Here is an 11,909-nt window from a genome sequence, read left to right on the forward strand (position 1 = left end):
GATATCTTAAAGAAATGAACGAAATAATTTAGTTCTTTGTCTTTGCAATATCGAGCATGCCGCCGCGGACTTGCCGGCGGGCTTGGTTATATTAATCGACGCAAAGCTGATTATTCTGTTGTGTCTAACGTTGTCTTTTAGAAGTTTCAATTTCGTACCTCTTTGCTTTATTGCTGTGCTATCTTAAGACTTATGGTACGTTTTAATTTCATTACTTGACTTAGCTGCTGCAAAATTTTATATAGTAGCTCTACATTTTCATCAAAAATTTTCATTAATCATCGTGTTTTAAGAATTCACTAATGAAGTAAACTATATATATATATATATATATATATATATATATATATATATATATATATATAGATATCTCCACGGGCACTATGTTGATCAAACGTGCCATATAGTTAGTAATTATTTGATCCGTTTTCACTTGTTGATCCGGTTGGTATTTGTGGATCCATTGCCACACCACCGTCCGTATGTGGATCCGAACGGAGCCACAAGTGTAACCATCAGTAATAATAATAATTACGTGCTTTTTATACAAATCCACCTTTTTTGCGTTTTAGCTCTTGTTGATCCGATTCAAATGAGCCAATCAGAGCCCACCGAGCTCAGCCATTGGTCGCTTGCGGCCTTAGCCATTTGAAGGTTTAAAGACATGTATTCCCGTTATAGAAACGTATGTTGCCGTTCGCCTTCCAAAATTTGTTCGGATCTTCGGGAGGGCAAGATAGCTAGCTCGTCTATTAGGATAGTGGCGATTTGATGTTGAGAATATAATATTTGTATTTATGTTTTTATGTAGCGCTTTGCGGATGAACATACACGTATTATAAAAGTATAATTGTTTTAAATTCATTATTTTAGTGTCGTCGTAGATTTTTTTTAGTTAAAAAAGGATAGTAAAAGATAGTTTTAATGATTTTATTTTGTAAAATTTGGAGTGGCGCTAATTTATTTTTGTAAGCACTCCCCCATACTTCTATTAAATACATTAGGTGCGGCTTTACTAACGTGTTGTAGATGGTGTGGCGTAATTTATGAGGAATGCAAGAAGTAATATTACGCAGAGATCTAAGAAGTGCTGATAATTTATTTTTTAGGTGGTCGATGTGATGATTCCATTTTAGAGAGCTGTCGATTCGCAAACCTAGTAGATCGGGAGTCATTGACACAAAATTTCGAGTCATTTGTAACAGGATGGCGGTTCTACAGGGGTCTTAGTACGCAATGACAGAAAGAAAAATGATGGTGTGAACGCTGGTACCGGCGGCTTAGTCGCGTGGGCGTTAGTCAAACTCGTCGGAAAAATAGCGAAAGTCAAACGATTTGTAACACAAAAATTTTAGAATTTACCGATAGCCCATAAAAAAGATGTAGACGGTAGTGTCATGCCATACTTTTCCGGTGTGACATAAAGCCCGCCATACCGACGCGAATGCGTTGATTTAAAAAAAACAATTCAACCATTGTATTGTGCAATTCAAATCGTATACTTTTATTTTCTTAATCATTTACTTTGTATCCTTTATCATTAGTCACTAAAATTTATTTTGTTAACTTGCCAAATATAATGTAACATGGAATTTGCAAGGGAAGGCACTGCCTTCTGAGATATAGGAATTACCTAGTTCAGAAGGCAGAGCAATATTGTAATGTTATATTTGAAGTTACTAATAAATTTTATTTTATTTATTATTTTATTGGTACCAGGCTAACTTTTGCACAGGTAACCATCGTCGTGCAGCCATTTACGAAAATCGCCATGCATCGCCATACTTTTCAGACGATTCTAAATGGTCGCCATATCGCCGAAATGATTTTGTTTAATTGAATGAAATGTTGAAATGAATGTTTAATTGAATGAATTTTGTTTACTATTTGTTCATTTGAGCATACATAATTTTCAAATAATGTACTAATACGGCTCAACTCCGACCGAATATCCTTCATATCATCATTACATCTGCAATCTTGTTCTAGCGGTTGTTTCCGTTTTCTGTAAGTAATTTAAGTATCAGTTGGCGTAGAACTCGTAGAAAACGAACTTAGCTTCGATAGATCGGGATGCGATCCACCGGCAGTACCCACTGCACCACTGCTGGTTAAACGTGTTGGCGATCTGCGTACACTCATATTTACTCCGCAATGGATAATTTGTGCAAGAATATGAGTCGTCATTTGTTTTTGACCTAAATCTAACATTTTAATTATTTTATCAGATTGATATCAGAATCAGGGCAAAGGCGAACGCTACACGTCAATAAATATTATGATAATTATCTTGATATTTACTGATGTATCTCGGGAGGGATCACAGCACACCCTACACCATCAATACGTATCGCGTCAGTACTGAAACGTTCTTTGTATGAGCCAGACGTGATGACGGCAAGATAAATATTGCGATGTAGGTCCTGGGATCAGATCACAAGGAGTTCCAGAAATCCAGCGATATACAGGGTTAGTTCTCAATGGCCGGCCAAATTTTCAGAAATGGTTCAGAATCGATAACATTTTAGAACTAATGAAAAAAAAACGTTTTTTTTTTAATTAGATTTCATTCCTGTCCACCACTAAAAAGCGAACGTGTGGACATTACAAAAGCAACAATTCAGTTCAACAACCTAGATAGGTAGAAGTTAGCACACACATAAATTTGGAAATGCGCGCACGCACTCAAGTGCATTGATTCTGGGGGTGTTTACGATTTAGGAAATTTTTAAGACATTTTCAAATGAATGCTATTATTTTTATTTAATTTTATTCGACAATAATTTTTCAAATGCACCTTTGGTTTAATATCTAGATCTTAATTTTAAATTTTGGCTGGTCATTGAAAACTAACCCTGTATTGTGATCCGTCAATACACTACCCTACACGTCAATAAATATCGTAATCCGATAGTAAATATTGACGGATCACAATATGGATCTTACGTGTAGCGTTCGCCAAAGAGTTGCCCTGATTCAAGAGGTAGGTTGTTATTTGTAGGCTGCATACTACTTGAGAATTATCACCGTCACTGTATGACGAAAGGTTCGTCCAAATCTATCTTTTTAGGGTTCCGTATTTTTAGTTTCACAACGTTTTCTATAAGTTTCAATTGAATTACGGTCGACTTCTTCAACTTCCATAAAACTCAGGAGATTTTTTGGTAGCCCTAATTTCATATCCCCATGTCAATGTCATGCAAGTGCATATAAATGGAACAGATCAACATACGACTTATGATTTGGTATATAAAACGGAGTCAAGAAGTATTTGAGCATTTCAAAATTTGAACCGTTACGAAGTCGAGTTCGTCTAGTCTAGGCGGATTTAGCAATGTATGGGACATTACCTATCTATAATATGTTTGTGTACGGAGCCAACAAATACTGTAGTGTTTACGAAAAATTAATTAACGTTACATAATATACAGTTTCGTTTTGTCGGATCAAATAAAGCTTTAATTTTGATAATATATATGGATCTGATCAACATACGACTTTGGATTTGGTATATAAAACGGAGCCAACAAATGTTTATGGGTTTCTGAATTTCGGCCGTTACGGAGTCGATTCAGTTCGAGATCTTAGCAATAAAAATGTTGAGTATATCAATTTCTCCATGAATACGTTTGGCAACATCGCCCAAATATTTGCGCCGTTGCCACTCCGGGCAAGATCTATGCAACCGGAGTCGAGTAATATCGGGGAAAAGGTGGAGTCAGGAATGCACGGCAGTCGGGCTGGATCAACTTAGTGCCCAAGTTGGTATTTATATATATATATATATATATATATATATATATATATAAAACTCAAAGGTGACTGATATAGTGATCTATCAACGCACAGCCCAAACCACTGAACGCATCGGGCTGAAATTTGGCATGCAGATAGATGTTAGGACGTAGGCATCCGCTAAGAAAGGATTTCCCGAAATTCTTGCGGGAACGGGGAAAAACGGGGATGCACGTACAAAGTCGTGGGCTGAAGCTAGTTATCTATAAAGATTTAAGTATTATTTATGTTACCTATGTATACGTATCATACAGAATAAATTAGAGTGAAATAATAATTTTCTTATACGCCCATCCTGGATGCTATAATTTAGCAACGACAGGATACAAAATAGCATTCCAAAATACCTATTAAGTATAACAATATTAATATAAAGCCGTATAAATTGGGGAGTATCACATAAGACACATACAGATTGCGCCAAAGTGCACATAACAGGCAGCTTAGAGTCGGCCAAGCGTGCGGTCCGGTCCTCTAGCACACGATTTGCAAGATCTGCTCTATCTCAGTTGGACACAAACAATTTCCACTGTTTTAGATCACTTCAAGACGTTCTGTTTATGCAGTTTGTGATCATAATCTGATGGTTCGATGTGTTAATTTATTTATTAATTTCTTTCTTCGTTGATGTAGGTAATTTGTGTGTCGCGGTATTTCTGCTTACACTGAATCATGTATGAGGTCTTCCTATATTATTTGCTGATCGTCGTATAATATTGGTAATTACTTCCAGTTGATGTGTATGTTTGTGGAAACCTTGGTAATATTGACCATTGCGATCTGACATAATTTATAAAAAAAACAATAATAATCAGGATTTCACATTAATGTATTTAACAGTAACCCACATTGTAAATAAACAAAGAACGTTACGCTACAACGGTTCAAGTGTTGTATCGACCCTTCGATATTTGTAAGCGAATGTGTAACAGTTTTCTATAATCACATAAAGAACTACAGACTATGCGATTTCGACGTAAATGCCAATTGTCGAATTGTGATCCGTGTGTCGGCATTTATTGCATAGCACGTCTGTAATTTGCATACGTTTGCATATTGAGTACCAGTACTGTCACGGTTTGAAGCCACTTTAATTGAATAGTTCGATTTATGCTTATTAGTTTAACTTTATATTTTTGCACTTATGAGTATACGTAATTTTATATTTTCTTATATTCTATGCGAGTCCTCGTTCTAGTGCAGCTCCGGAGGAGGCGAGTTAGCGTGATGTCATATCAAAGCTTGAGCTAGTAAGTTATTTATAAGGCTGTATCTGGAGGAAACAAGTCGCTACGTGCGTTGCAGAACCAAAGAAATATAAGAATATCATATGGTTGTTATCACAGACGATGTCAAGTCAACTAAGCTTAATTTAACTAGAAACCAGGGTCTAATAAACCTTTCGAAATTATAGAGAGAATTAATTTATAGCTACCATGACATCTGATCAGCAATTCGAATGGTACAAGCGAGAAGAGGTACTTTGTATGAAATATGTACTGGGTGAAGGGGTGAAATTGAAACTGGCGTTATTACTTAGTATGCATTGAGCAAGCGCGACGTGTCGCGATCGCCTCCGCGACGCTATCACTCGCCTCACGTTCACCCAATTGTTTTCTGACGACATATATCATTTATCAAATGTGATTTTACGATTTGTACGGTACCACGCTGAATCGCATATGCGTGGTAATGAGATTTCTTAGTCTTATGACATATAAGTGTCATAATCGTTACGGGAGACGACGAACGACTCGATTCCGCGACGTTCTACGAATAGCGTCTTTAGTATTCATGAGAACAGTTGAGAACGTTCGTACATTTACAATTTTTGTATTATCAAAAAATCATGTAAAGAGCGGGGTATGGAACGATTTTTCCTTACGTTGTGATAATGGAGGCGTAAGGTTCTCGCCGCACCGTTATAGAAGATGTAATGATAATGATGTCTTACAGACTATAGGAACAGTAGTCGAGAACAATGTTCCTTGATTTGAAATATATAATCTGCAATAATTTTTTTATAAGCCTTTCTTGTTGTTATTATTACAATTGAAATGATTAAAATCAATAGAATAGAATACAATATACAAGAATCAAGAACGAAATATCGATAGTTTGCCTGTATTTTTGTACAATTTTTCGTTCATTCGGGAAACATTATTACTAAAATTTAAGTTTTGTGTGGTCATCCATCACTTTAAATGACAATACCGTTACTATATTCGAAGCAGTATGAAGTTAGAGGATATCGATCATATATAACTTAATTGTACGCCATCGAAAGCGTTTCTCGTCGAACGTAAAGCTACATACATACTAAGCTTTAATTGGACTCCAATCGATTACACAAAATATAGGTTAATTACTGCAATAGAATTTATAGCAACTTATTTTATCGTGTATATAAAATTTAATTTTTAATAAAATAAATGTAGTCTGTAGATGCAATGTCGACCGATGGTCGTACAGATATGTTAGTCGTATTAGACTGCTTTCTTGGAATAAATAAGTGGGATATTCCTTCCTCCTACTTACTACTAATTTGTTACATCATATAACTATTTAACTAAGAAATAGGATAAGAAATTATCACAATTTGCTATAATTACATACTTAAAGGTATCTTTTATAATTTATTATTCGGATAGAAGGTTACCCAAAAATATTAAAAAAAAAACATAATAATGATAATCACAAATCGTTAGTGAGCACGTAGCTTAAAGAGTGCTTAATAACAAGCTTAAAACACATATATTTAATGCACTAAAATGAAATGCTCGTATTCACAGGTAAGTTTAATCCTTAGAGATGCTTTGTCTGACGTTGCTTTGGCTATTGCTATTGTTTTAGTTGTTGCAACTAAACGTCTATTTAGAAGTCAGGGCGGCACATGAAATGCGATCTCGTTTCGTCTTTCGAGTTTTATAAATGTTGAACGAATAAAAGAAAATAAATTTTAAAAATGTGGTTAACGTCAAAAAAACTAATCTAAATTTTTAAAAGGTTTTTCTTTCTCTTCCAATATTGTCACAATCGAGTCTCAGCGCTATATTCAAGGGTTAAAGACTTTGCATATGTGAACATTTTTATAAGTTCCCTAAATGACTTAACTTAAACTACTTATCTACTACTTAACGTGACTTCAATGGTTAGTCTACATTAAAAATTAAAGCAAGCAAAACAAAAACACTTATTTTGTAGCAAGCGAGGAACACAAAATGTTGGTGTTGATGGATTTTATGCAATTTTCAGTATCTATCACTTCCAGCACAGCCCCAGCCCGTTGGGATTAAGTTCGATCTTTTCCCAATACTTACCTATACGCCAAGCAGCTACTGCCACCAAATAACTAATGTATTATACTGTATTGCTCTGTGACTCTTGGAGTTCTTAGAACTACGCTTATTTTAAGGGAAATAAAATGGATGGTATTTGTATTGATAGAATTTTCCGTCTCTTTTTTATTTTTCATCATAATTTATCTGTATGTTTTGTTCTTAAAAGTTATGAAATTACCGATTATCGTTACAGCTAAATAAGAATATCAAACACTTTTTAAACCCAAATTCGGAACATGTGCTAAAAGAAGTTTATAATAATTTCGGGATACATACGAAACAAGGACAGCAACGTGTAGTGACGATATTCGGAGAACGTGAATAGAATAAATTTTTGGTCATAGAAACCATTTTCAATTTCACGGCTCAATCTTTGTGTGCTCGGGGTGAATATATAAAAGGGCATTCGTTGGTGTCAACAAAGTGTAATGGTTTCGTGCTAGAGCACGTTTGATCTATGAGTTTAAAATCCATACTGATTCAATTCGAATATCAAAATTGGTCGAGTACGTTGGCCTCTGACGGACACTCTTCAGTGGATATTAAACTGAACACATACTTTTTTTTTTCCTAAATATGTACTGACAAGATTTCACCAATTACTGGTTTATGTTCTTAATGTCTGTTGTAAACAGATGTGAATAATTGGCACGTATACGTTGTCAATCTTTAAAGAACACGATAAAAAACATAATTGGAACTGTTAAGTAGTGAATATATGAATACCTATTTCATTGCCAGTTTTTCATATTAATTGGTCTCTACTTTTTTTAGAATACCAATTAAAACAGTTTTTCTATTTCATATTTTATTGTAAGAAGTGAAGTTCTAACTCTTGATTCCATTTAATAGAAAACGAGTTTATTCTCTGCTGAACTAAAACATCGATCAATGCCATCTTTTTCAACGTAAGCTCTTTTCAATTAACTAAAAAATCATTATTTCGCTACACATCAGAATGCTTGATAAATAAAGGTGTCAAGTTGAATGAATAAGTCGAAAACGTTTGCCATACGGATCCTGAGTTTTGACAAATTATTTAAGAACGTGTGTAAGGGGACGCGACCATTATATGGGTGATTGATTGTGTTGATAGCGCACCGACAAACGTTTCCTCTGATCATTTATTAATTTTTTGACTTGTGCCCTTATTTACATTACACTTTTGTATGTTAATTTATGTGATGCATATTTTTGCTAAACTATTTCTAAATGACACTTTCTAATGGAGGGTATTAAGTACTTACATAATATTTTTCCTTGGTCAATTCTTCTTTTATTAATTGTTTGTAAAGTAAAACATATTTATCTTTCTGCTATATTATTCCGTGATAGGAACTAAATAAATCAAACAGGTAAATAAATCATTAAAATATAAGTATGAATTAAAAGAATATCATAGATTTTTACAATGGATGACTAACGTGATGTAAAAAGGAGGACTTCTATTAATATATGAACAGATGTCAATATATACACACACCTGAATTTTTAATGGACCTAATCAATCATTGTGTATCAGATCAATTCGTGACAAACGCTTTAAAAGTTGAAATAAATACAAGGAAAGTTAACAACAGTTTACGATACTTTTGACAAATGTGTTTGGAAATCGTTAAGCGATACCACGCCTAATAACGGGAGCATTTTTCTAATAGCGTTGTGATGAATTGCGTATCATACCTCCCTTTTGATTGCTTTGTTTAACACATTACGTTCGAATTTTTAAGCATTTTTATAGAATATTAGAGAAAGTATTAGGAATTTAAATCAAGGAATAATGGTCTTTATGTCTACGATTTATGCCATGGTAATGTGGCGGTCATAATTTTTTGGCTTGCTTTATAGGAATTCGCCATAAAAGCGAGTAAATAGAGACTCTTTTGTAGTGGATGTACAGCAATAACGCTGGGCAATTAGTGAGGCGAATGCGACGCAGCTGACGACGTTTGCTTTCCTTCCTACGCTCTTGCATACAGACCAATAATTTACAAGTTTTGAAGCAATGCTAAAATATATCGTGTACTTTAAACTTTATAAGATATTCACTTATTTAATAGCTTTTTATCTTTTCGCAACAGCGATATGAATTACGCTGACAGAATTTTAGTATTTTTAGCATCGAGTTAAAAATTAATATTTCACAAGTTCCATTTGTAACAAACGCACGTATTTTTGGAGCAAAGAAGTGAAACTAATATTGACCGAATTGATTGTTTACTTGGTAGTAATGCATAGACGAACGATAAACTAGTGTTCGGAAAATCTCTCTTTCCCTCAGGGAAATCAACATAACAATTACATCTCAAACGCTACGCTCCGCTCACTGAGAAAATAATAAAAAAAAACATGTAGTGATAAAAATATTGTATTATTCAATATTCCGGTATTTAAAAGTGACATTAAGTGAATATGTACTTATATTCAGCTTTATAAGTCGTTTATATCGTATTATGAATATTTAAATAACCCTTTTGGTGTTCCGAGGATGAAGTCCTTTCGAGCATGAGAGACGCGCGGATGGTGAGTTTCAAAACAATATGATATTATCTCGGCATTTAGGCATTCCTAATAAGATTTACCTCAATGTTAATGCGCATCGTACCGTCCATTATTTAGAGGTATTATCTTAACACAACCGGCTTCCTGGAACATCCTGGAAATTTTCATAAGACGTCAGTAAGCTGATGTTATTATACATATAGTGGTATTATACTTTATACTTATACAGCGATGAGGCGTATAATGAAAATAATATTTTGAAATGATAATAAAAAATAACCCCAATGTTACAGAACAATCGCGTTCTCAACCTTTAGCACCGTAAAAATGAAAATGATTAATTATTTTTCTACCCTCTTCCAAACACCGTCTTATACTAAGTACTTCCGTGATTTTCCAACTCGATGACGATAAAAGAAAGAAATTCTACGAAAATGAATATTAATTATGAATTGAAAACAGATACAAAATTATAGTAATTTTTCTAGCGAAAAACATAGTATTATAATGATATGATGCGAGAGGAAAATAATTGTGTGTAATGGAACGTACTTACAGTTTCATTTGTAGCCCATAGTGTACACAGTAAGGGAATTGTGGTTGTACAAAGGTCTTAAGCGTGGTATTCCAGTTGTAGTGCAGGCGCAGCGTGAATTCAATCTGCTCACGTGCTCGCATCGCTTTCAACAGGGCCACTAAAAGCGATTCGCCGTAAACAAGAATTAACGCCAAACCTGCATCGACTATTGCACTCTCCTTTATGGTGACATGATAAAGGCTTCCTCTTTCGGCCTCGATAATTTCCATAAGTGACCATAAATGCAACAATGTATTAGCATATTTGTACTTATAGTAAACAAAGTAATAGAATTATTTAAACATGCCATGTATTGGATACTTGTGTATATTAACGTGGATTGCGGGTCGGTTCTATCAGTAGATTTAAAACGACTTATAATTTTAACATACTCCTAATATTCGTGTTTTTCTTTATCGGATGAAAAGGAATGAGTTCAAAAGTGAGCAATTAACATGTGCTTATATCATAGAACATTTTTAATAAAAAGCGGTTAGTTGGTGTTTGTTGGCGATTGCGTGTAAACTGAAATTGAAGTGTCTCGCTTGAAATGCATGCGGAAAAAGCGTCAAAGGCTTTATTCACATTCATCGACACGTAACGCCATCAGCTAGCCGCCGTAAAATTTAAAAGGATTGCGAACACATGCAAGGGAATAAATAAATTTACCGGTATCTTGCTTTGTGTCGCTTCTTGATAAAAAGTTGATTTTCATACAAATTTCCTGTTAAAGAAGTGTCACCTATTTGGGTTTTTTTATTAAACATAAATTAGTATTTAGACTACACAATAATATATTATTGCATATTTTATTACTTATTTGAATAATTATGCAAATTTCCCAACATATTATTAATTATGCTAATTAATCAAGAATTTTACTAAGTTTCAGTTTAACAATTAAGATTGGATTTTCTCAATGCTATTGAAATTTATTACTTCAAGTTGAGACACCGCGAATCGCAACACTCCTCAGTGAAAGCTTAAAGTTTCAGTGAGGCATTTACGTTCCCCTTCTGGACGATCAACGTAAATTATTCTCGTAGAAGAAATCTCTAAGGGCTGAATGACGTATACGGGACGAGCGGTTTTATTGCTAGCATCGGTCCGCCGGTAACCGCCTTAAAAGTCGACCCCGAATTCCCCGAATTCAGGGACAACATTATTCAATATTGGACAAGATGATTTAATTATGAATCCTTTAAAAGTTACGCCGCACGTTATTGCATTTTCATTGCCACGATCAAAGTAACTGCTCATACCGAGTACATCTGTTATAATAACATTCGGCTAGGCAACATTCTAATGCTATGGTGTCTTAAATCTTTTATATTTTGCTTTAACTGCTTTATAGACGTAATTAAGCGTGGCTGAAAGGCGTTGTAAGTGATAATTAAAACCCCGTTACTACAGCTGTTACCGCGCTAATTCCAGAATTTTAATATTACCGTACTACAATAGTATCATGAAAAGGCAGTTTAATGAGAATTGAAAGTAATTCTTGGTCTTATATAAGCCTCCTATAATTGGATCTAAGAATTTATTTGTTAATCTCTTTATTATAAAAAAGGACTCGTAGCGTCGCAGAGGCTTCGTAGCGCCAGCTGACACATCCTGTCGTTTAGTAATTCTCCTTCACACAGAGTAACTTCGTTTACACAAAATAAATTTAATCTTAAATATTATCTAACGAG

Source organism: Colias croceus, chromosome 5 (assembly GCF_905220415.1).
Source record: "Colias croceus chromosome 5, ilColCroc2.1".
Classification (NCBI taxonomy): domain Eukaryota; kingdom Metazoa; phylum Arthropoda; class Insecta; order Lepidoptera; family Pieridae; genus Colias; species Colias croceus.